Genomic DNA, 27,301 nt, shown 5'->3' on the forward strand with positions numbered 1-27,301 from the left:
TTTTGTTCCTGCACTAGCTGGAATGCGTAAAAATGTATGCAATGCGGCCCTGACCTCCGAGGTCAGAAAGCTGCCAGCGGGGGACTGGAGCAGCAGTGAGCGACTACGAGGGCACAGGATGGCTACATGGGGCTGGTAGAAGCCCCAGGTAAGTGAAACTCATTTTTTTTTTTTTGCTTGGACCTTCCCTTTAAGTTACCTCCTCTGTAGTTAAGTTACCTCCTCTGTAGTTAAGTTACCTACTTTGTAGTTATTTTCACACGCAGTTACTTAAAGGACTTACGAGCCCAGACATAAAAAAAAAAAAGATCAGTACATGTAAATTTTTTTTGTACCATAGAGGACGTCATCTGCGCCCTCCCCTACATTCCGCCGCCTGCACAGCTCTTAGCCCTCCTCCAGCCGCGCCCTTGTTCCCTGCATCCTCTTGTGCCGCCGTAGAGACGCGGCTGAAGGAGGGCTGAGAGCTGCACAGGCGCACTCGCGTGTATGCGTACAGCACAGCCGCTGCTCAGCGGCCATCTTTAGTGGGGAAAATAAAACGACCCGTGCGGTGGGGTCGGGACCCGTCGGGGCGCCAGATAAAACTAATTGCAGGCGGCGGAATGTAACGGAGGGCACCGATGATGTCCTCTATGGTACAAAAACATGTACAGGTACTGATCTTTTTTTTTTGTGTTCCCTCTGCCTAGTGTAGTATTGCTGCAGTTGTCCCTACCAGGAGCAGAGTAACTACAGTGCTACTTCTGCTGGGTGCAGTGTGGTTGCTTCACAGCCTTTTTGGCAGATAAAAAGTAGTGACTGTATTGTCTCCTCTGTTTGATTCATTGTGGTAACTGCACTGTAATTTGCACTAGACACAAATAGTCCATTTTGTTAAGTTCCACAGGGTTACATTATCCCCTCTGTAGTACTGTAGTAATAGAAATGTAGCTTCACTGACTTTGGTACAATGGTGACTGTCCTGTCTCCTCTGGTTGGTGCAATGTGGCAACGGCACCCCCTGTCTGCCAAGGGCAATGTAGCTACTTTGTCATCTCTTTAGGTGCAATGGGGCTTCTCTCTATAATAAAAAAAGAGTTTCACTTACCTGGGGCTTCTACCGGCCCCCTGCAGATGTCCTGTGCCTGCACCATCAGGCCCGCGTCCTCGTTTGCACTCCCATCGCAGGGAGCATCTTGCGCAGGCGCAGTATGAGAAAACCTGTACTGCTCCTGCACAGGACACTCCCGGTGACAAGAAGCACGAACGAGGACGGGCGTGGCCAGGGCTGCACAGGTGCAGTGGCCAGCGACATAAAAGTCGGCGATAACGGATGTGAGCCGCCACAGAGGACTGGAGGATCGTTTTTGTCCCGGCACAGGTACAGGCAGTCTGCAGGGGGCCAGTAGAAGTCCCAGGTAGGTTAAACTCTTCTTTTTTTTTTTTTTTTAAACCACTTGCTGGTGTCTTTTAACTGCAAGCAGGCTTTGAATTAACGTCTATGTACAGTCTCCATTGCAGCTCACACGCATTATAACGTGCATTATACAATGCGCATAGTATGAATTCAGTCTTTAGCTAGGTAATATATTATTTATGAGTAATTATAATACATACTTTTCCATCTTTTCCCTTCTTTTTTCATCTAGTCATACCCAGAGCCCACCTGAAAACATTTGGTCACAGAGCCTTCTGTCATGCCGCTCCTACATTATGGAACTCCTTACCTCAGCAGATCAGGACAGCTCCATCTCTGGACGTGTTTAAATCCAGACTGAAAACCCACCTGTTCAGTTTGGCATTTGAAGTAATATACTTTTATCAATACTACCAATTTCTGAATCTGAGAGAGCCTAATTGCTTTGAGCTCTATGGAACCTATGCTCCTATCTTATTTTCCTTTCTTCTTTAGGTCCATACTACTGTATCGCTCATGCAGCATGCAGCTCTGCAATCAAGAAGAAATTAATTTTATAGATGAAAATGTCAGAAGGAGATGGCTTCACAGGACACAAGTATATAGAAGAAAGGTTATAAAAAGAAATATAGAACTGTATTCAGAGTAAAAACCCACTAGTTGAATCTTTGCAATGTAACCTCCCTGCAGCAGGTGTCAGAAGTTTTGTTTGTGTCCTGCGTGATCTGCTGCGGATTGTCTCTGTGGTAGACGATGAGTGATGCGCAGTTCTTTCTCCCAGCCGCAGATGTCAGTAGAGCGCTCGATGTCCTGTTTGGCCAGTGGACTTTTTCGATGGTAGCTCCAAGCTGGAGAGAGAAGTTGATGAGAATAAAAACAAGCAGAGAAGCTACTGCCAGACCTGTGCCCTGAGAGGGGCCTCAACACCTGTAGGTAACATCTCGGCTCAAACTATAACCTGGTCTATGTGCTGTGCAGCTTTATGTAATTTGTATATGCAAACGACATATATAGTATTCTGTGTGTAGCAGGGTGTGTATATCTGGGGAAACCAGTTCACCTATCAGTGTGTCTGTGAGGAAACCAAAGCAGCCAGTGCAAACTCACATAGGCATGGGTAGTACATACAGACGCCATGTAGATAGTGGCATCTAACACTGGTACCTATGCTGCTTGCAATATGTAAGTGCTAACCTCTATCTTACAATTTAGTACTGTGCCCTTATCTAGCTGGAATTTAATCTGTCTTATTGTATTTTTTTATGAGAAGGCAGAGAGTAACAGTACCCTCAAATAATTTGGACCACTTGATAGCTTCAGGTGATGTTTGACAGGCTTGCAATTATTTATAAACCTAAAAAAGGTATGTTTCTTGTTTTAAATATTGCAATGCAACTTCATTGTCGTAAAATTGTTCATGGTAAACTCTCCTTTAGGCCAAAATAAAATAAATGGGGAGAAAATATGATACTTCTCTCCTCAGGAAAGCACCCTCTGGCCCACAGTCCCATTTGTTGTGGCCATGACTCCAGTAGTAAATTTAGGGCTGTGGAGTTAGCGAGAAGATGGAGCCTTTTTTTTCTGGTACTGAAGTCGACAAAAAATAAGATCTGCCAACTCCTAAAAAGTACAGTATAGGATTGCTACAAAATAGTTTTTTTTTTTAATCACTGAAGTGAATTTGTAGTGATTGTACTACCCAGAACAAAATACATAATAATCCCCATAAATTGTTGAGATTAAATAAAACAATTGCTGGTAAAATGCCAAAATCTATCAGAAAAGCACCACAATAATCGATAGTAAAAGAGATTGCGATTTCCAGTGAGCCCCAGTCCTTACTTGAGTTATACACAGCAGCAGCAACATAAGGTGGGAGCTGTGATATGTATATTTACCTAGTTTTATATACTCTGCTGTCCTATAAATTATGGTACCACGTCCTGTCTTAATCATTTACTTTCCATCTGCTGCATGATTTCTATGATGAATGACCAGCACTGTTTTGAATACAGTTCTGTAGCAGAGAGCTCAGGTGCCTTGCACATTATTAACAATGCACCTATAAATATTGTTAGGCTGAGCCTTGGTTCCCATTGTGTTTTGTGTTTGCCTTAGCAGAGACCGTGCCATTGTTTTCCTGACAATGCCAGAATTCCACAGGCTGCAGACTACCTTTTTACAGGATTTGATCTAGACATACACAGGTAGATTATGGTCCGATATGCTTAGCTGAATGATCCCTCTCTGATATGAGTGCGATTGGATAGTTATTGATTCCTACCATACATACTGCGAACTCAGTTTTAAAAGACATCACTAAAAAAAAACAAAAAACAATTAATCAACCATTGATAGAATTATAAGCACTGTACTGCTCGATGCAGGAAGAGTTATGGGCCATTGATGCCCCACCACCCAGATATTTTCCAACATTTTTGATCGATTAACAGCTAAAAATTGAAAGTTAATTGATTGGGTATGTAGGATTAGATTACTTGTAGATATGATCAAAGTGATTGAATTTGCTATATAGCAATGAAAAAAAATCATCTTTCTGTAGCCAACTTTAAGGGCCAATGTATAAAGCTGCAAAAAAGTATTTATTGCTGATTTGCCTCTGCACCTTTATTTATCCCTACCATGTCCTATTCCTAAAGCAGCAATAAGTGCCCAGCAGTAGTTCTCAGGCAGCGTTGAGTTCCCTGTAAAAGCAGGAAAGCAACATAAAGGTCACACTGCAAATTTTCAGTGCATTGCTTTGCATGCAGTGAGGGATACAGTTAATGAAAAGTATGCTTCACCTCCATTGTTAATATCCCCGCATTTTGCAGTAATGCACTGCTTACAGTGCATTGGAATTCTGCACTCTGTTAGCTTACACGGGGCCACACTGTGAAAATTGCATAGGGGTTGCATTGCCCCACTGGAAATGGTGCCTAAAGCCTAGTACACACATACAACTTTGATTGTTCAATGGCTGACCAATTTTACCACCTCCATGTATTATGAATACCAACAGGTTTTAAATGCTGTGAATTGTGTAAGTAAGCTCTCATACTACATGGAAGAGGTAAAATGGAATGTGTGTACCAGGTTTAAAGGACAACTGAAGCAAGAGGGATATGGAGGCCGCAATACCAGTTGCCTGGCAGCCCTGCTGATCCTCTGCCTCTTATAATTTTAGCCATAGACCCGAACAAGCATGCAGCAGATCAGGTTTTTCTGACATTACAGTATTGTGAGGCCCCGTTCACACTGCACGCGTTTGCAGCCGCGGTTTGGAAACGCGTGCGGGAGGCTGACATGCACGACATCAGACAGTGCATAGAGTGCACTGTCTGATGTTCACACTGCATGCGTTCCAGACGTGTGCGGTCCTGGAACGCATGCTGCATGCATTTTTTGCAAAACACGCGCGGCTGTCCTATTCACTTTTCAGTGATGGGTTCAGCCACGCAACGCATACAAATGCGGATGGCGTGCGTTCGCATGCGTTGCATTCCGCACGCATGGCCGTCCGCGTTTGTAATGTGAACGGGGCCTTACTCTGACAAGATTAACTGCATGCTTGTTTCTGGTGTTATTCAGGCCCTAATAGAACCGAATAGACCAGCAGGGCTGCCAGGCTACTGGTATTGTTTAAAAGGAAATAAATATGGCAGCCTCCATATTCTTCTCACTTCAGTTGTCCTTTAAAACACTCACTGATTTCCTGTAGCAGCACTTAAAGAGAACCCGAGGTGGTTTTGAAGAATATTATCTGCATACAGAGGCTGGATCTGCCTATACAGCCCAGCCTCTGTTGCTATCCCAAACCCCCCTAAGGTCCCCCTGCACTCTGCAATCCCTCATAAATCACAGCCACGCTGCTGACAAACAGCTTGTCAGAGCTGGCTGTGTTTATCTCTATAGTGTCAGTCTGCTGCTCTCCTCGCCTCCTGCAGAACTCCAGTCCCCGCCTGCATCCCTTCCCTCCCTGCTGATTGGAGGGAAGGGACGGGGGCAGGGACTGGAACTATGCAGGAGGCGGGGGAGCTGCTGAGACTGACACTACAGATGTAAACACAGCCTCACAGCATGGCTGTGATTTATGAGGGATTGCAGAGTGCAGGGGGACCTTAGTGGGGTTTGGGATAGCAACAGAGGCTGGGCTGTATAGGCAGATCCAGCCTCTGTATGCAGATAACATTCTTTAAACACACCTCAGGTTCTCTTTAAAGAGTAACTGTCGAGCATAAAATCAAAAATCAATTCTTTATTTTTATCTGGTAAACAAGTAATAAGGATGCTAATCAGGCAATCCAAAAGATAAAATCACTATTACTATTCTTGTTGATAAATTATCATTCCCCAGTTTACATGCCTTTTATTTGTTACACAGAACATTTGGTACACAAAAGAAAAGTTGCAGGGCATGCTGGGTTGTCTTTTTTTTTTTTTTTTTTTTTTTTTTTTTTTTACTTCCCTTCAGACTTAACTAATGCAGCCTGATTGGCTGATGCCTCTTTCCCTCCTGTTTTCCCATCCCACACCTCTGTTCCTCTCTGGTCAAAATTTCTCAGGCTGAAACAATGCACTTTCTATAGTGAAAGGCGGGCAAATCGGGCAGAGGAGACTAAAGGTAGCCATACACTGGTCGATTTGCCATCAGATTCGACCAACAGATGGATCCCTCTCTGATCGAATCTGATCAGAGAGGGATCGTATGGCTGCCTTTACTGCAAACAGATTGTGAACCGATTTCAGCCTGAAACCGTTCACAATCTGTGGTGGTGCTGATGCTGCCACCGCCCCCCGCGCCGCATACATTACCTGCTCCGCCGGCCCGACTGCCCCCGGTCACCGCTGCTCCGTCTCCGCTCTTGTCTCCAGGTCCAGCATGCTTTACTTCTTCCTGCCCGGCAGGAAGTTTAAACAGTAGAGCGCCCTCTACTGTTTAAACTTCCTGCCGGGCTAGAAGAAGTGAAGCATGCCGGAGACCAGACCAGCACGGAGACGGAGCAGCAGTGACTGGGGGCAGTCGTGCCGGCGGAGCAGGTAATGTATACGGGCTCTATTGCGTCGGTCGTCGGGTACTCGAACGCCGCTAGCGACGCGCTCCCTACCCACGGGCGATCAACGGTAATTTTCCACACGGAAACGATCGACGGGATCGGACGAAATGGATCGAAATTCGGCGTGTTGCGGGAACGATGTGACAGCAGATTCGATCCCAGTGATCGAATCTGCTGTCGATCTGGCGGGAATCGGCCTAGTGTATGGCCAGCTTAAGGGCAGATATTACATCACGACTGGCTTCAAAATGGCCACAGCAAATATGGAAACTGTCTAGAATAGGATTCTCTACTTTTCCTTTATAAAATTCACAGGAATCATAACGTGGACAGTACAATACATATGTTATGTAAGTAGAGCAAGTATTTATCTATCTATATATATATATATATATTTTCCTGAGATAGTATGGCTGACAGCTCCTCTTTAAAGAGACTCTGAAGCGAGAATAAAACTATTCAGCAGGGGCATGTTTACCCAAGCCCCCCCCCCCCCCCTGCAAATTCTACGACCAACTTGGTCGTAGACGTAGATTTTGCTGCTCCTGTAGGCAGGGCTAGGTAAACTATGATTCGTCAGAGAACATCTAATTTTTCCACTGCTCGAGGGACCAATTCTGGTGGTTTCTACACCACTCTAAACGCTTTGAAACATTTGTCTTTGAGAGCAGAGGTTTTCTAATTGCAGTTCTTCCATGGAATCCAGATTTGTGCAGCTCCCGACGAACAGTTTTTGTGGAAACTGGGTTCTTCTGTAGGTGTTCATTCAGCTCTGCAGTGATTTTAGGAGCTGTGGTCTTGCAAGCTTTTCTAACAATTCGATTTAGACAACTTGGACTTTCGGCCACAACCGTGTTTTGCTGAGGACGTTTTACCTTCTCTTTCAAAGGCAATCATTACTTTTGAGACAGTACCTCTTGAAATGCCAAGCGTTTTCCCGGATCGTCACTCGGACAGCACCCCTGGATGAGACCCGTCTCCCTCCCCACCGTGGATAGGAAACTGAAAAAGAAGAATTTGCATAAGCCATAGGCAGCCTCCTATATAAGGTACTCACTTGCTGCTATACCTCAGTATAGTTTCCTGTCCCGAAAGGAAGCGGAGGGAGAGGTCTCCAGGATGCCATCCGTGTCAGTCGGCAGGAGCAGCGGTTAGCAGGACTCCCAATGGAGCTGTGCAGTGAACAGTGGGGCGTCCTGCAGCGTATGGGAGGCTTCTCCAAATGTGGCAGCGGTATTATGCACGTAGGCGCGCGCATGGAAGAGTTTACTTCCGGTTTACCCGGAAGTAGTCACGCGCTGGCGTCCCGCGTGATCTGAGGTCTGCAGAGCGGCAGTGAAAGTTGAATCAGCGAAACAGTTGATTCTAATCAGGAGATTCATTTGCCTGGCTAATTATGCGGCAGGGGCCGCGGCGGTGATACGGAATCAGCGCTAAAGCTGATTCATTAAGGTATGTGAGGCTAATTAACATAATTATGCAGCACGGGCGGCATTAAGTGAATTCAGCTGGGTCTCTTTTACTGTATATTTAACTGGATGTTAGTCCATGATTCAGTTGTTGCTGGCAATCATGGAGGACGCTTCAGGTTCAGCTCCTTTGCTGTCTGCTAGGTCTGGCCAAGACCCCCTCTCTGGCAAGTAGATGTGGTACCTGTGATACTCCTGCTTGATACTATTATATATTATGAGAAACCCTAGTAATAGTTCCTTGTTTTGTGTTTTTTTTTTTTTTTTTTTTTTTTTTTTTAACAGCCTAAAAAACATGACAAGTCGGACAAAACTGATAAAGTTGAAAAGTCTGAAAGATCTGACAAATCTGTTACTCAAACCAGTCAGCATAGTTCAAGCAGGTCTGAGAAGAAATGTGCAATTTGTGGCAGTGGTTTATCTTCATCCTCTAAGAAGTTATGTCAGAACTGTACAGAAAAAGTTGTTAAAGATGAATCACCTTTTATATTTAAGGATTTGATAGGCTGGATGCGGGCTGAAATGTCCACTGCAATAAAAGAGATGAAGGATTCTGCCATTGCTTCCACTTCTATGATTCCGTCTGATGCTCCTGGTGGAGCTACTGGGGATATGGACACAGTGCCTGCTATTGCTATCCCATCATCTCCCGTATTAACTTTATCCCAGCCGGGGCCTGCTAGTTCTAAACGTAGAAGGGAAGGATCAGAATTATCGGAAGGAGAAATTTCTGAATTTAAAGAGGAACTGTAACGACAAAACGGCCCCTGGGGGGTACTCACCTCGGGTGGGGGAAGCCTCAGGATCCTAATGAGGCTTCCCACGCCGTCCTGCGTCCCTCGGGGGTCTCGCTGTAGCCCTCCGTACAGCCGTGACGCAATATTTACCTTCCTGGCTCCTGCGCAGGCGCTCTGGCGGCTGGTGGCTCCGAAGTAGGCGGAAATACCCGATCACCGTCGGGTCTGCTCTACTGCGCAGGCGCAAGTTTCCGGCGCCTGCGCAGTAGAGCGGACCCGACGGAGATCGGGTATTTCCGTCTATTTCCGTGCCGAAAGTCACCACAGCGCCCCCGCTGGAGCCAGCAAAGGTAAATATTGAACTGACAGTCGGCACAGTCGCCGGCTGTTCGGAGGGCTGCGGCGAGACCCCCGTGGGACAGAGGACGGCGTGGGAAGCCTTATTAGGATCCGGAGGCTTCCCCCACCCGAGGTGAGTACCCCCCAGGGGAGGTTTTTGTTGTTACAGAGTCTCTTTAAACAAACATCAGAGATAGAGGAACTTTCTAATACAGAGAGATCAAAATTTGCCTTTTCTACTGATTTAATGAAGGACTTATTGGGGGCTATGTATGATACAATGGGTATCAAGACAGAGGAAAAATCTGTGACACCTTTGGATGAGATGTATAGAACTTTGGCGGACCCCCAGCCTCAGTTTATCCCAGTCCATTCCACCTTAAAAGGTATGATTAAGAAGGAATGGAATAACCCTGAGAAGTGAGCCTTTTGGCCTAGATCTTTGTCTACTCGTTACCCTTTTTTCTCCTGAGGATCAAGGGTTTTTGGGGTACTCTGCCTAAGTTGGACCCATCCTTTTCAAGGGTGTCAAAGAAAACTGATTTATTATTTGAGGATTTCGGTAGTCTGAAGGATCCAATCGACAAAAAGATGGACAACCTTTTACGCAGGGCATAGGAATCCTCTTCTTTGACCTTCAAACCAGCTGTAGCATCAACGGCAGTGAGTAGATCATTGAAGACATGGTTGTTAGAGATGCAAAATAAGATTGCTTCCGGGGTCCCTCGAGAAGAAATTCTGAATGACTTTCCTAAGGTTTTTCTTATCTCTAAAGGCTCTCATAAGTTCATTTTTTTTCTGAAAAATCTAAGTATCTTGCAATTACTGGTCTAGGCAGCTTGCGTTCTGGGCGCACCGGTCCCACCCTGTGGGCACGCTCGACTTTAAATGTAACATTTAGCCCTAGTGCTTTTGGCAGTTCTGATGAACAAATTGCTGATCGTTCTGCTGGTTTTATAGTCTCTGGAAGTCCAATAATACGTAAATTGTTTCCTCTCGAGCGATTCCCGAGATCGTCCAACTTGTCAAATACAATGACTTGTTTATTACATGCAGTTTGGGCCAAGTTCTTGGCTTCCTCCGCCTTATCTTCTATCGCACTGACACGCTTCTCTAGGCCACTAGCCCGTTGCTCGACTGTCACTACACGAGCCTCAGTTCCCGCCAGCTTCTTCTTCAACTCAGCCATCTGCTGCCCTATCGTTTCCGAGATCATGGCGGAGAGTTCAGGTTTTAGCATGTCCACCATCTCTCTAGCCAGGATTTTATAGTTTACCTGGGGTCTCAGGGCTTCTTCGCCGTCTGAGCATGGCGAGGTCTCCAGCGGGGTGTTTTCCGGCGCGGCCTCCTCTGCGATCTCCGCCATCTTGGTGGCAGTGCGGGCTGTTGCGTCCTTTGTCAGGCGCTGTTGTTTGGTGTCCCGCGGAGTGCGCAGTAGGTACCAGTCAATAGTGGCCGTGTCAGTGGGAGCTGTCATCCTCTCAGGGTCCCTCGGGAGATGCAATTAGGCTTTTGGGGAACTCAGTTTAGGTGGGGAGATCGGAGCTCACAGCTTAAGCTGCCATCACGCCAGGCGCCGGAACCGGAAGTCCTTTCCTAAGGTTTTAAATGCCTCTAATTATATGGTGGATGCTTCAGACGACACTGTTAAACTTACGGCCAGAAGTTAACTCAGCCAGAAGAGGCATATGGGTTAAGACTTGGAATGGTGACAATTCCTCAAAATCAAAGTTATGTGGTATAGCATGTGAAGAGGGTCTCCTTTTTGAAACAAAGTTAGATGATACACTGGATAGAACAGCGGATAGAAAGAAGAACTTTCCAGATAAGAAAAGACCATTTCAGTATAAGCGGCCATTTTGTCCCCCTAACAGAACAAGATTCCAAATCCTCCAAAGGAAAACGTTGGGTCCCATACAGACCACAAAAGTCAAAGCCTAACTTCAATCCTGCCAAGAGGCAGGATAAGCAATGACGCCAGGATCCCAGTGGGGGGGGGGGGGGAGAATTGCAAAATTTTACGAAATATGGCAGCCACAATTTGCAAATCAGTGGTTACTAAAAATGTTGTTTCAGAAGGGTATCAGATCGAGTTCAGTCATGCTCCTCTGGTAAAGTTTTGCATTACTCCCCACCCCCAGGATCAGAGAAAGAGTCTAGCATTACAAGACTAGGTCCTCTCTCTACTAAAAAAGGGTGTGATAAGAGATGTACCAAAATGTCAGAGAGAAAAGGGTTTCTATTCTCCGGTGTTTCTGGTAAAGAAACCTCAAGGAAGCTACCGGTTTATTCTAAACCTAAGGAAGCTAGATCTGAATTTAGAGTACAGGAAATTCAGGATGGACAATATAAAATTTGTGATTCATCTCTTGCAGAGAAACGATTTTCTTGCCTCCCTAGCTCTAAAGGATGCATACCTGCACTTACCCATCCATCCGTCATCTCAGCAGTACCTAAGATTTACGGTCCACATGGAGGAAGAGGTAAGACATTTCCAGTTTATTGCTCTTCCTTTTGGACTTTCTTCTGCCCCATGGCTATTTACCAAAGTGATGTCTGAGGTACTAGCAGAACTTAGACTAAGGAAGGTTAATATTGTCGGTTATTTAGATGATTTTTTTTTGATATAGGACTCATCAGCAGAAGGTGTAAAGATACAGACGTGGTCAACGTTGGATTATCTCTAGGAGTTGAGTTGGCTTATAAATTGGGAGAAATCTTCCCTAGTTCCATCTCCGGTCATAGAGTTTCTAGGTTTTAACATTGATACTAGGAAGGAGAAGCTCTTCCTGCCTAATAGGAAGATTACTGCTATTCTAAAGGCTGTTTTTTTTCCTTTCAGAACGCAAGAACAATATCACTGAGGAAAGCAATGGCAGTACTCGGGCTCCTAACAGCCTCATTTCCGGCAGTACAGTGGGGGCAATTCCACGCAAGGGTTCTACAGTTGTGGATCCTCAGGTCATGGAACAGAAGCCTCACAGTCTTGGACAAGAGGATTCCTATCCCTTACAGCATAAAAGTGTCTTTGCTTTGGTGGCAGGATCAAGTTCACTTTTCAACAGGTCGGTTATGGAATTACCCGGAACAAAGGATAATTACAACAGATGCCAGTTTATGGGGATGGGGAGCCAACCTGGATGCTCTTCCAGCTCAAGGACAGGGGTCTGTACAAATCAGCTCAAAATCATCAAACAGCAGAGAACTAGAAGCAGTGTGGAAGGCATTACTACACTTCAAGGATCAGATCAAAGGATGTTACAATAAGGACCGACAACAAGGCGGTAGTTGCATTCATAAACAGACAGGGAGGCACAAGGAGTCAGACGTTGTGGAATTAAACATCAAAAATTATGTTTTGGTCAGAGAACAATCTCAGGTCATTGAAGGCACTTCATCTAAAGGGGATATCAAACCAAGTGACGGATTATCTCAGCAGGGAAGTGCTGAATCAAAACGAGTGGTCGCTCAATCCGAAAATCTTTCAGATGGTGATTTCACGGTGGGGATGTCCAGAACTGGATCTATTCGCCAGGAGAAGGAACACAAAGTGTCAAAAATGTTGTGCCCTGTACCAGGAGGATTCACCTTGGGCAGTGGATGCGTTCACGATCAATTAGGGGGGTATGATAATGTATGCTTTTCCTCCAATTCCATTACTTTCAAGGGTATTAAAGAAGATAGTCCAAGACAAGGCACGAGTCATATTGATTGCTCCAATGTTGCCCAAACGTCCATGGTTGACATTGCTTCAGTCTCTAGCAATATCAGAACCTATAATCCTTCCACTGACACAGGACCTGTTATCCCAGGGCTCAGTGTTTTATCCAGAACTGAATCTACTTCACCTCTCAGCCTGGAACCTGAGTGGGAAATTCTAAAGTCCAAAGGGTTCTCGGATGATCCTTCAGAAACATTACTCAATAGTAGGAAAAAGGTAACTCGTGTAATTTACCAAAAGGCATGGAGAGCCTTTAATGACTGGTGTACAAACAGGTCTTTCAGCAACGGGTCACTCAGATCTGTTTTGGAATTTTTACAATGTGGTTATAGGAAGGGCCTCAGTGTTAGTACTCTGAAAGTTCAGGTTTCAGCACTAAGTGTCTTTCTAGAAAGAAAATTAGCACAGGAAGATTATATAATCCGTTTTTTTTTTCAGGCACTGAGGAGGCTAAAACCATCTATATGATCAAGGGTACCTGCTTGGGATCTTAATACTGTCTTACAGGGTCTATGTAAGTCACCGTTTGAACCCTTATCTCAGATTTCGGACAAATTCCTCACGTTAAAAACCGTATTCCTTCTAGCCATTACTACAGCAAGAAGAATAGGAGAACTACAGGCATTATCCATAAAGGAGCCGTACTGTATTATTTCAGAGGATAGAATACCATTACGTCCAGATGCAGCATTCCTTCCTAAAGTGGTTTCTTCATTCCACAGAAACCAGGAAATATATGTCCCATCATTTTGTGAAAATCCTTCAAATGATAAAGAGAAGAGACTTCATTCTCTAGATGTAAGAAGATGTCTATTAGATTACCTGGAAAGGACTAATTCCTGGAGGAAGTCAGACGCAATGTTTGTCCTGTTTGCAGGCAAATCGAGAGGGAACAAGTCTTCTAAAACAACCTTAGCACGCTGGCTCAAACAAGCAATTGTATCAGCATACCAAGCGCAAGGAAAAATGTTAACTTCTTCTGTCAAGGCTCATTCTACAAGGAGTATCTCTACGTCATGGGCAGAGAGGGCAGGGGCCTCTATTGATCAGATATGCAGAGCTGCAACATGGTCGAGTCATAACACCTTTGTGAAACATTTTTGATTTAATGTATCTGTGGGCGCAGATTTATCCTTTGGAAGAAAGGTTCTGAAAGCAGTGGTCCCGCCCTAAGCCTGATCTCTGTTATATCGTCTCATCCAGGGGTGCTTTTGCCTCTGATATTTAACTTGAAAAGTAGGAAAATGTTTACACAGCTACTTAGACATTATTTGTACATTGTCATTTTAGAACACTTGGTTATTGATCAGAGGCATAACTAGGAATCACTGGGCCCCACTGCGAAACTTTGGATGGGGCCCCCTCTCTCACCTCGCTTTCCGCACAGGTAAACTCAGAACCAATGTTATTCAATTGGCTAGTGCACACTTGAATTTATTTTTCCTATGTAGATCAAAACAGACAGCAGTGAAGCATTGCACTCAATTTCTCTATCAATTACATTAGCTTCTGTAATAAAACGTGCATATTTTCACACATGCAGACACACATGGTGTGCAGAAAACTCATACAGAAAACTGACAGACACGTGTGCTCTCAGCTTCAGCTTATTACACTTACTCACTCTCTGATGGAGCAGAACTGGCTCTGCACTCTCCTCCAGCATCACTACAGTACACAGCACTTGGGAGGGGTAGAGAGGTTAGGGGCTGGACACTGTGCACAAGAGCCTGCTGCACTCCGAATAGGGACTCTGTACAAAACTTTGTATGATTCCTTATCAGTGGCTGAGCAGATGCAGTCATTAGAACAATTGTGCAGAGAGCAGAAAGTGTTTTTTCTCTGCGCCCTTAGTTGTCAGTCTCTCAGGACAGGGAAAAGAAACCTCTCCCCATGTAGCTTCTGGACCCCCCTGCGGCTGCGTCCCCTGCAGGGGCTATTGCTACGCCCCGGTATTGATAGTGTTCCTTTTAACTTTGTGGCCGTGCTACTCTTATGGCGTAAGCTTGGCCATGCCTGCACAGTAGTACAAATAGCTTTGGCTTAGTGCGCAAGTGTGGCGATGCTTATGCCTGAAGGGAGCCCAGCATGTGATTACTGGCAAGTCCTTATCGGTAAACTTCAGACTCGGAGATGGGGGACCAGAGCACAGCGTGAGAAGCCTCTGTAGGATCCCGAGGCTTTCCTCTTCTTATTGGGATCTATCCTTTGTGCTCCAGCAGTTGTGTAAAGAACTTTTTGAACCACTTGACAAAATACCAGTCAGACTTTTGACTTTGAAGGTAGCTTTTTTGTTAGCAATCACTACAGCGAGGAGAGTAGGAGACTTGCAATGCCTGTCAGTAAAAGATCCTTATGACGGTATTTGAAGACAAGATTATTTTCAGGCCAGACCCGACCTACATACCTAAAGTCAACTCTACTTTCCACAGAACGTAGGCAATTGTAGTACCATCTTTTTGTGAGAATCCAAAAACGGAGAAGGAGAGGGCCTTCCATATGTTGGATGTTAGAAGAGCTATACTTCATTATTTACAGAGGACTAAAGACTGGAGGAAGTCAAATAGTTTACTTATTTTGTTTATGGGTCACAAAAGGGGTTTACAGACAACTAGGTGTACCATTGCCAGATGGATCAGATAATTAATAATACAATGCTATCAGCTAGCTGGTAGTGAAATAGTGAAATACCTATGCAAGTTAAGGCACACTCCACTAGGTCATTATCAACCTCCTGGGCAGAAAGAGCTGGGGCCTCAATTGAACAAATTTGTAGAACAGCTATGTGGTCAAGCCAGTCTACATTCATAAAGCACTACCGGATTGATGTGCTGTCAAGTCAGGATGTTTCCTTCGGGAGAAAGATCGTGCAAGCAGTGTGTTCCAAACCCCAAAATGTAAGTCAAACAAAATGTTCTTGTACTCTGGGGTCTCTCAACCTATCGACCGTCCTGGAGGACGCAATGATTAAATCCCTGTTAGGCTTACCGGTAATAGGGATTTCTGGGAGTCCTCCAGGACGGCCTCACCTATACCCTCCCTTTGTATTTGGGTGTACCTTTCAAAAAAAATTTCGATTGATTTTCTGATCGCATTTCAGATCATTTCCATTAACTTTTTTATGGAAATCGATCAGAAAATCGATCGCAATTAAGATCGGACATGTTGAAAAAAAAATTGATCTGGCAGGTAAATCTAACAGAAAATTGTATAATGCAGCTTTCTCTCGACCATACAGTGCATCTAAAAAGTTTTCACAGCGCATCACTTTTTTCCACATTTTATGTTACAGCCATATTCCAAAAATGGATTCAGTGTATTTTTTTTCCTCAGAATTCTACACACAACACCCCATAATGACAACATGAAAAAAAGTTTACTTGAGGTTTTGGCAAATTTACAAAAAACTGAGAAATCACATGTACATACATATTCACAGCCTTTACTCAATACTTTGTCTGTGTACCTTTGGCAGCAATTATACCCTCAAGTCTTTCTGAATATGATGCCACAAGCTTGGCCCACCTAGCCTTGGCCAGTTTCACCATCTTTCAAGCTCTATCAGGTTGGATGGGTAGCGTCGGTGCACCGCCATTTTAAGATCTCTCCCCAGATGTTCAATTTGATTCAAATCTGGCTTCTGACTGGGCCACTCGAGGACATTTACAGAGTTGTCCAGAAGCCACTACTTTGATATTTTGACTGTGCGCTTAGGGTTATTGTCCTGCTGAACAATGAACCATCGCCCAAGTTTAAGTTCAAGAGCGCTCTTGAGCAGGTTTTCATCCAGGATGTCTTTGTACATTGCTGCATCATCTTTCCATTTATTCTGACTCTTCTCCCATTTCCTGCTGCTGAAAAACAGCCCCATAGCATGATGCTGCCACCACCGTGCTTTGCTGTGGGATAGTATTTTCCTGGTGATGAGCGTTGCCTGGTTTCCTCAAAGTGACACCTGGTATACACACCAAAGAGTTCAAACTTTGTCTAATCAGACCAGAGAATTTTGTTTCTCATAGTCTGAGAGTCCCTCACGTGCCTTTTTGGCAAAATCCAGGCAGGCTGCCATGTGCCTTTTACTAAAGAGTGGCTTCCGTCTGGCCACTCTACCTTGCAGACCTGATTGGTGGATTGCTGCAGAGATGATGGTGGTTCTGGAAACTTCTCTCTCTGGCTCCAGGTACCCAAAAATGTCTGACTTCACAGCACTGGATATACAGTCACAATCCGATGGAAACAGTAAATTCGGGCGCCTGAGGCTAGTGGACAAATCGGGCGCCGCCATTCACTTCTATAATAAATATCGTTTAATGGGCGCCCGGTAGGAAAAAAGGGCGCCGGAGAAAACTAACGTTTTAAAAGCGGCGCCCGGAGACTTAATGTTTTATTACTGTTTCTCATGATTACACATTATTTAATGATTTATACATGTTTAAATATTATTTTTAAACGAAAACCAGTACAATATTTTTCCCAAACATTATTTTTAAACGAAAAACATTACTTTTTTTTTACATTATTTTTAAACGAAAAAAATAACAGGGGGGTCTTAGGTTTAGGCACCAACAGGGGGGTCTTAGGTTTAGGCACCAACAGGCGGGTCTTAGGTTTAGGCACCAACAGGGGGTCTTAGGTTTAGGCACCAACAGGGGGGTCTTAGGTTTAGGCACCAACAGGGGGTCTTAGGTTTAGGCACCAACAGGGGAGTCTTAGGTTTAGGCACCAACAGGGGGGTCTTAGGTTTAGGCACCAACAGGGGGGTCTTAGGTTTAGGCACCAACAGGGGGGTCTTAGGTTTAGGCACTAACAGGGGGGTCTAGGGGTTAGGGGTAGGTACAGGGAGGGTTACTTAGGCACCAACAGGGGGGGTCTTAGGTTTAGGCATCAACAGGGGGGTCTAGGGGTTAGGGGTAGGTACAGGGAGGGTTACTTAGTAATTTTTTTTTTAAACGTTATTATGCGTTTCATTATTTAAACGAAAGATTAACGTTTTTACAATTGCCGATTTAATACACATTATTTAATGATTTATAACGTTTAAAAACATTACTTTTAAACGAAATACATTTTTAAACGTAATCCATGTTTATCGTTAAAAACCCGGCGCCCTTTTTTCCCATCGCCCCTTTTTAACGTACGCCAATCCGATATGTATTTATAAAAAACAGAGCAGTGGCGTACCAATGGACAAAGAAACAGCCCGAGTTAAAACTCGGGGCCATTCCTGAAGCCCTATTGTGGAAGTCAATAGTAACAATCACGTCCCACTCAGCCGGGAATAATCCATGGTTGTGGTGAAAATGTAAATGACAGCACCTGCAACCAGTGTACAAAGTTAGATTGTCACCTCCTAAGTGATGGTCCAGTCCCGCTCTGACTGTGTGGCAAGGATCTCTGATGTCAGCAGCTGCAAACTACATACAAAATCATCTTGTGCGGAAAGCACTGCATCCGTCTTCCTCAATTGCAATTTGGCTTAATAGAATTTGCTCTAATGGGTTCCCACCAATAAACTTTCCTTGGCAAAGCGCTTTTTTTACATCGCCAGCAATCCAAAAGTGCTGCCAAACTCACTCAAGTAGGTCTCAGGCCTAAAGCCTGGTACACACATCCAGTTTTCATTGGCCAATTTTACCTAGTCTACGTAGTGTGATTGGTTGCCTATACAATCCATTTATAGTATTCAAAACCTGTTGGCTCTCATACTACACGGAGGTAATAAAAATGGCCAATTGAAAATTGGATGTGTGCACCACAATTTAAGAGCAATTGGCAGGGGAAACTAACTGACATATTGGTGTGTTTTGGAATGTGAGTGGAAACCCATGCTGGAAGAAAATACAATCTCATAAAATTCACCTTTTTTATTTTAAAAACCTTTTACATCACTGCCCTAACTAAAACGCTGCATCCCCCGTGGCTGAACACTAACTAAATCTCCCCCCCCCCCCCCTGGAAGAAAATACAGACTTATAAGTTAAAGGGAATCTGAACTGAAAATGAAAAGTCAAGATAAACATACACACGTCATCCCCGTCGCGGCATCCCCGCGGCTGAACACTAACTAAATTCCCCCCGAACTCCCCGAGGCACACTGTGGGGAGCGCTTCAGTGAGAGGCAGAGCTTTTGGCTGTAGCTCTGCCTCTCCACGCGTCTATCAGCGTGGATCGGAGGCGGAAGTTTGGGGAATTTACTTAGTGTTCAGCCACGGGGATGCAGCGTTTTAGTTAGGGCAGTGATGTAAAAGAGATTTTTAAAGTAAAAAGGTGAATGTTTTGAGACTTCAGAGTCTCTTTAAGTTCTGATAAAATCTTGTCAGAACTAGAAGGAATCGTTGAAAGAAGAAAATGCTGAGCCTTTGAAAACAACTGATTGTGAGGTAAGTATGTAATATTTATTCGCAGGTACATCATGTATTTATTTTAAGTCAAATAGAAATTCAAATTTAGCAGTAGTGGTCTTGTTGTCACACCTCATGCCTGTAGCTTACCACCTACGAGTAGGGGAGAGGCAATCGTGAGTCAATTCCAGGAGTGAGCTCAAGTCACATGACCCATTCCATTTACTTTCAAGTATTTGGGAAGTAGGTGGAACCCTAAATTCTGTGGGTGTAACAGGTTCAGTGCTGTGTCAGACTGTCAGCTGAAGTTCACGTTGCAATCAGGTGGAAGAATGTGCTCACTCTGGAGTTGTGCAACTCTGTTTCTTTACACAGAGCTGCTTGCTACAGATATCTTGGTAAATCTGTAGGTTTGTCCTACAGGAGGTTTCCTGAGACACTAAAGCTGGCCATACACTGGCCCGATTTGCCGCCGTTCGACAGCAGATTTGATTACTGGGATCGAATCTGCTGCCAATCGTTCGTGCTAAACGCACCCGCCGATCCGATTTCCTCCCGAAATCGGATCGGTCCGTCGATCGTGCGGGAAATTACCGTCGATCGCCCGCGGGTAGGGAGCGCGTCGCTAGCGGCGGCCGATCAGATACAGGTATACATTACCTGACGCTGGCTCCTGGGCATCTTCTCTGCGCTGCACCGCTCTGTTCCTGCTCCATCCCAGCGTACATTAACTTCCTGTGTCACTCCAGTGACCAGGAAGTTCAAATAGAGGGCGCGGCGGGTAGCGGTGAATCGGCGGCGATCGCGTACTACACGCAGCTAGCAAAGTGCTAGCTGCGTGTAGGAAAAAAAAATTATGCAAACCGGCCCAGCGGGGCCTGAGAAATCCTCCTGTGCAGGTTACCCCGGGATAACCGGCAAGGAGGTTAAAGAAAATTGTAGTCAGACTTATAAGGTTCCAATGTGACATTTTCTAAATACTTTTTGCCTGTCTGCTGTGCTGATCCTCAGATAACAATAATATTTTTATAGCGCTTTTCTCCCTGGGGACTCAAAGCGCTGTGACCTGTATTATGCAGTCTCAAAGGCACGGGAAAAGAGGTGGGGTTTTAAAGCTGTCCAGGGAAGGAGCCTCTTGCACTGACTGTGGAAGCGAGTTCCATAGAGTAGGGGCTGCATAGGAAAAGGCCCGAGCACCAAATGTATCCTGGGAATAACCAGATTCATCTTATTGGCAGAGCGGAGGGTGCATGGAGGGGTATAAAGTTCCAATAGATCCGCTATGTATTTGGGTCCCATGTGGTGTAGAGCCTGGAATGTCAGCAGGCAGATCTTAAAACAGATTCCCCATTTTACTGGCAACCAGTGAAGAGTTTGCAGTACCGGGGAGATGTGTGAGCTGTGGGGGGCATTGACTAGGAGTCTGGCTACTGCATTCTGTACTAGTTGTAAGAGGCGCAGAACCTTATCTGTAGATCCGATGAACAGAGCATTGCAGTAGTCCAGGTGGCAGGATACAAATGCATGAACCAGGGCAGGTAAGTCTTCAGCTGGGATAAGATGCTTGATTCTCGCTATATTTCTAAGACGGAAGAAGGAAGACTTGACAACAGCTGATACGTGCTGGCTGAATGTTAGCTTTCCATCCAGGATCACCCCAAGGTTTCTCACAGAGTGTTTATACTGTACGGTATCTACCCCAATCGCTGGTTTAAAGTGGGGAGCGTTTTAGACTCTATCCATCATGTGTGGCCTGCCTACCACCAACACCTCTGTTTTGTCAGAGTTCAACCTCAACCAGCTGGTGTTCATCCAATTTTGTAATTCCACTAGACAGGCATTGATGTGTCTTGAGTACCAGGCTTGAAGGACAGATACAGTTGTGTCGTCTGTGTAACAATGGCATCCTAGCCCATAGTTATGGTCTATTTTGCCCACTCGGAGCACGTAGACTGCAAAGAGTAATGGAGATAACACAGAACCCTGTGAAACTCCATAGGCAAGTGGCACTGGGTTAGAGTAGTATTGTTCCTGACAGAGAACAATTATGCAGATTGGTGTTCTGACCTCACCTACTGTATGTTTGTCAGGTGTAAAGGTGTATGCACAAACCCAATTTTGTTTGGCCAATCATTGACCAATTTAACCACCTCCCTGTAGTATGAGGGCCAACAGACGTTGAATACCATGAACAGATTGTGTCGGTAAGCCCTTATACTACAGAGGTGGTAAAATTAGCCAATCAAAATTGGATGAATCCATCAAGCTTTATATGCTGTATTCACAGTGTGGGCTGGTTCACACTGTGAGCGATTGGGCTCAGTTTGCCGATCATTTATACCATTTTTCTAGAGCAAATTTTCTTAACCCGCTTGGCGGTATGATTGTTTCCGGATTTTGGGTCTAAAAGCGGTACTTTTTTTTTTTTTTTTTTTTTTTCTCCACTCTTTCAGACCCTAAAACCTGGAAAAAATTATGCTGCCAGGAAGATATGCAGCAGTTTCAGAAATCGCTCCCCTTCCTGGCTCCAGTGCTGCAGTTTTCTCTCCATCCTCCGGGTGGCACTGCATCCCTAAAGTGGGATTGCCGACTGTTTTCATGACGACAGCCGGCGATCTCACCAGGGGGGTGCGGAAACAAATGGCTGGCCGACGGCGGGAACTCCTGGGCGGTATGTAGAAACTCCCGCTGCATGCATTGCTCTGCACACAGCCTCCGGCGGCTACCCTGAGCACAGGTCGTAATTACCGCTCTGAGCTGCGGTTTTCCGCCCCGACCTTAGCTTGGGATTACTGCCAAGGAGGTTAAAGGAGTGTGCAGATTCCTTTCAAAATGGACCTGAAAATTGCTTTGTAAAATTGCAGTCGCTAAGCGCTTAGTGATTACGAGCTGGCCAGTGTAATGGTTAAGGGCTCTGCCTCTGACACAGGAGACCTGGGTTCGAATCTCGTCTCTGTCTGTTCAGTAAGCCAGCACCTATTCAGTAGGAGACCTTGGCAAGTCTCCCTAAGGCCTGGAACCCACTGAAATCAGCAAACGCAAAACGCAACAGCTAGCGTTTTGTCTGAGCGGTTTGCAAGCGGATTCATGCGCGTTTTTGGTTGTGTTTTGCAACATTGTATTTTTTTGCCCAGCGGGTGCGTAGCGTTTTGCGTTTTTATCCTGATTGGTCCTGTGAATTATTTTTCATTTTGTTACAGTGTGCTGAACCGCAAAACGCTAGCAAAACCGCTCAGTTTAGGTTTTGCTGAGCGTTTCTGCTAGCAATACTTTACATTGAAGCGCTAACGCTCCCAAAATGCTGCAGGTCCTGCGTTTGCGTTTCTGGGCAACGCAAACGCTCCTGTGGAAGTTGCCCCATCCATTAACATTAGCCCAGCGTTTTGGCAAACTGCTAGCGTATCGCAGTGCTGCCAAAACGCTGCCAAAAGCGCTCCTGTGGGTTCCAGCCCTAACACTGCTACTGCCTATAGAGCGCGTCCTAGTGGCTGCAGCTCTGGCGCTTTAAGTCCGCCAGGAGAAAAGCGCAATATAAATGTTCTGTGTTTGTTGTTTGTTTTTGTAGTGTGCAGTAGCCCTGTGCATTGCATAACACACACATGTTCTAATGTGTGTGAACTGCAATGGGCACTGCATGCGTTATAACATATACCTTAATGAAAAGCCTGCATGCAGCGAGTTAGAATAACGCAGTCTATTACAAAGCAGACCCATGGGGGCTGATTCACAAATTTTCTGTTGAATCATGTCACCTGGTTTATTAATTCACAATTTATCGCTCCTTAAATTACTTGGCTCATTATTTCTTTCTCTCATGCATTTGCCCTCCTTATAGTGAGGGTACGTTTCCACTTGTGCGGCGCGATTTGCTTGCGGAAAACGCGTCAATGAATCCACATACGGTTGCGGATTCGTTGACGTTTTCATGTGCATTTTCACGCGGAATCGTTCGCGATTTTAACAACGCGATTTTAACCATGTCAATGCCGGCAAGCATTGACATGGGTTTTTAAACGAAATCTCGCGCGGAAACGCCGGGAAAACCGCAAGACTCAAGTGCTTGCGGTTTTCCTATTTAGTTACATGACCGACGATTCGTGTGCGGCGTGCGAATTCTGACGGCTCTGCTGTGCAGATTTTTTCTGCACAGCGAGCCGCACAGAATTCCTGACAAGTGGAAACTGCGCCATCCACTAGTATTGTTTGATCGAATCTGCATGCGGGAAACGCATGCAGATTCGCTCTAGTGGAAACGAGCCCTTAAAGAGACTCCGTAACAAAAATTTCATCTGGTTTTCTTCCATCCTACAAGTTCCAAAATCTATTCTAATGTGCTCTGGCTTACTGCAGCACGTTCTACTATCACCATCTCTGTAATAAATCAACTTATCTCTCTCTTGTCAGACTTGTCAGCCTGTGTCTGGAAGGCTGCCAAGTTCTTCACTGTTGTGGTTCTGTGATGCATCTCCCCCCTCCAGGCCCCTCTCTGCACACTGCCTGTGTATTATTTAGATTAGGGCAGCTTCTCTCTTCTCTCTTATCTTTTACAAGCTGGATAAATCCTCCTCTGAGCTGGCTGGGCTTTCACATACTGAGGAATTACATACAGGCAGAGCTGTCTGCACTCTGCAGGAAGAAACAGCCTGACACTTCAGTGGAAGATTGCTGCAGGGGGAAAGAAACACACAAATGATCTCTTGAGATTCAAAAGGAAAGCTGTATACATCTTGCTTGAGTATGGATGTATTTTCTATGTGTGGACATACTGTACATCAACCTACTTCCTGTTTTGGTGGCCATTTTGTTTGTTTATAAACAAACTTTTTAAAACTGTTTTTTTTAAAACTGTTACTTTTTAATGCGGCGGGGAGCAGCGAAATTGTGACAGAGGGTAATAGATGTCCCCTAACGCACTGGTATGTTTACTTTTGTGCGATTTTAACAATACAGATTCTCTTTAAGGTGAAAAATGAGTCAGCTTTGTAAATCAGACCAATGGAATTGTATGAATGAGGCCTCTTGCACACTACATGCGATTCAGATTTGTGATTTTTGATGCAATTTTCCATGTGATTCCGATTTGCTATATTTTTTTATTTATTTTTTTAAATCGGTACTGCATGCTGCTTTTTTTTTTTCTGCAGTTTCCTTTTTGTTTTGATAGCATCCACGGAAAATCTGAATCGCAAATTGGATTTTCAGTGGGCCTACTAAGTGCACTCAAGTGGTTGCCTCACAAGCGCTTTGAGTCTGACAGGAGAAAAGCGCTATACAAAAAAAGGAATTATTAAACATGCGTATTTTAAGGGTCCATAAATTACTCGATTTTTCTGTTGGGTCAACCGTTCGATTTGATAATGTTATATCAGCGGAGAATCAATTGTTCAATTTTGCTTGGTTGGTGGGCACTGGCTGAGATCTGCCCGAATCGACAAATTTACCCGATGGAGCAGGATGGAAAATAAGAATCAGCTAATGTTCACATGCTTTTGATCGGCAGATAATTGATTTTTGGTTTCAGAGCATGAAGACACAACATCGTTCAGATCGATTAGTGAAAGAGAATTGCCAGGATCTTGCAGTGTGTGGGCCACTAGACTATTCATATTTCATCAACTACACTGTTTTTGATCGCCCAATAAAGTTGATTGCTCACTGTTTAGATGGAAAGTAATGTATGGGCAACCTAACTCTACTGAAGTCAGAACATCAGCATGGTGGTTAGGCATATGTTATTTATGAATGGAATAATGATGGCAGCCTCTGTATTGCTGTCAGCACAGGTTGCCTTTGCGTTAACAGATTGAAAAAAAAAAATGCATGCACAAAGTACCAACTGTGCAATGTTGGATAATGTGCAAAGGAGTCAGACATCTTTTGATTCCGCAGGCGGGGTTCACACTTTTCTCTATGTGAAAAACGCATGTTTTTCCGCACCCAATTTTTTGGGACAACCGGGGGCTGATTCATGAAGCTGCACAGCTATAGAAGCGCAAACTACAGTACATGACAGCACCACAGGCTAAATACAGGGAGGCACACTACGCTCGGTCGTGCAGTGTAGCATGCCTTCCTTGGTTTAGCACCCTGTTTACTTGGTAACACGCTCTCCTGGGTGCCATGAAGTATCGTGTTCGAGATACTTCACAGCACCCAGGCGTGCGCGTAACTAAGTTAGGCATGCTATCCTGCCAGCTGCACGTTGCATGCCTCCCCGTATTTAGCCTGCAGTGCTGTCATGTAGCTTGCGCTTTTATAGCAGTTCAGCTTCTTGATTCAGCTCCCATGTGCGTTGGTATTTGTGTAACTAATGATAGTCAATGAGAAATTGCATGCTGTGTGTGAATTTATTCTGCTAGATGTAAAGGGTTTTGTCTCCCACATACACCAAAACCCAAATGAAGTTTTGCAATTTTAAACTGATATGTAAATCTCTTTTGATTTCATTGCATGTGTTACAATCCCATTTTAACAAATTGGCATGTGACTTTAAGGGCCCTTTTCCACTAGCAATCGCTAGCGTTCACGCTGAACGCTAGCGATTGCTGAATCACAATTAGCGGCGATTCCCCGACGTTCGCGTCCGCGATTTTGCTATGCTATGCACTGCATAGCAAAATCGCGGCAAAAGTCGCTCCGTGGCGCGATCGCGATCAAGTAAAAAACGAATCGCGGTAGTGGAAATGACCTACCGCGATTCCTATGTTAAAAAGCAAACCGTAGCGATTGTAAAATCGCTAGCGGTTTGCGATTCAGCCAGCGCAAACGCGCTGGTGGAAAAGGGCCCTAAAGGACATCTGAGGTGAAAATAAACTGATGAGAAAAACACTTGCCTCCATCCTCCTTCTCCTAAAAATTACTTTTTTAGATATCCCACAGTTTTATTTTGTTTAAATCTAGTTTTTAATTTTTTACTGTTTCATTGTCTCTGCTCAATGACCTCTTCATTGACGTATGCTAGAGCTCAAATCTATTAATTATTGACTTTTTTTTTGTCACTTTCCTGCTCTCAGAAGCCATTTACTGACAGGAAAGTAGTTTATGGCTTTAAGTACTAATCAGTGAGGGTTATGCTAAAGTCAGACCCAGTCTGACCCGATCCAGGCCTGGACAGAAACTGTCACTTGCATACCAGATTTTTAACTCTTTGAGGCAGAGAAAGAAAAAGGCTAGTCATTTGTGTGCTTGGTACTATACATACACATGTCTATCTCATGTCACATGTATGTCACCACGTTCTATGGAAAATGTTTTGTCATTTGTGTCCCTGTGGGGGAGATTTAACCACTTTCAGTCTGGTTTCAAAATCAATATCCCTAAAAGGGGAACACAGGTAGCAAGATAGAAGAAAAACTTGAGGTGCAAATTCCATTCTCAGAATCCAAAATGGAAGTAAAAATGTTCCTGGAGTTGGACTTTCGTTAGGGTACTGACTGCTGCATTATGTTGTTTGAAGGTTTGTTGTTAAATTACAGCTCATCGTGTAGCATGTCAGCAAATCATTGGAAGGGTGTACACATTGAGTCATAGGATTCAGCTTATGCTTCTGCACACCTACGGAGAAAATGTGTTATCTGCTTAACCTACAAGGCTCTCCACAATCTCTCTCCCCATACATTTTCTCACTAGTTTCCAGATACCAACCCAATCGCAATCTCAGATCTGCACAGGAGCTTATTTTGTCAACCTCTAGAAATACTTCCTCACATTCACGTATACAAGACTTCTCACGTGCTTCACCCCTCCTCTGGAATGCCCTACCACAGCACATCCATCACTCTCCAACCTTTGAAATCTTTAAACGCTCCTTCAAAACTCATTTTTCCGACAAGCATATACTACAACTTAGGCTATTCCCCTTCAAGCTCTCAAGTTTTACTCCTTACTAGATAATCTAAACATGCACTGTGCCTGTATGTATACCACATACTTACCCATTCCTTCAGATTGTAAGCTCGCAAGGGCAGGGCTCTCTTACCCTTTTGTGTCTTCGAATGTATTTGTTACATAGCTTGCACTTGTTACACATTTTATTCATCATGTTACATCTGTCATTTTAATCACCAGTTCTGTATTTTGTACCAGTGTCCATATTTGATGTATATTATTGTCTGTATCATTATGTACTCCTTGTTTGTTTTCCTACTTTGTAGAGCCCCGCAGAATATGTTGGCGCTTTATAAATCAATTATAATAATAATAGTAATCTGCTTAAAGCAATGTTTTTTTAAGGTCTTC

The 27,301-nt window shown here is 44.5% G+C and overlaps 1 protein-coding gene across 3 annotated transcripts in view; it reads left to right on the forward strand.

Annotated features, from left to right (window-relative positions):
• The first annotated feature begins 2,183 nt into the window (after positions 1 to 2,183).
• MINDY1 (MINDY lysine 48 deubiquitinase 1) overlaps positions 2,184 to 27,301 on the forward strand; it is a 74,868-nt gene continuing 49,750 nt past the window's right edge. Inside the window, exon 1 of one of the 3 annotated variants that reach the window (XM_068253550.1) lies at positions 2,184 to 2,332. The gene's annotated coding sequence lies outside the window, so the exon portion shown is untranslated. The remainder of the gene's footprint in view (positions 2,333 to 27,301) is intronic. The other 2 variants (XM_068253548.1, XM_068253549.1) reach the window with 2 other exon arrangements.

Source organism: Hyperolius riggenbachi, chromosome 9, assembly GCF_040937935.1.
Source record: "Hyperolius riggenbachi isolate aHypRig1 chromosome 9, aHypRig1.pri, whole genome shotgun sequence".
NCBI classification, from domain to species: domain Eukaryota; kingdom Metazoa; phylum Chordata; class Amphibia; order Anura; family Hyperoliidae; genus Hyperolius; species Hyperolius riggenbachi.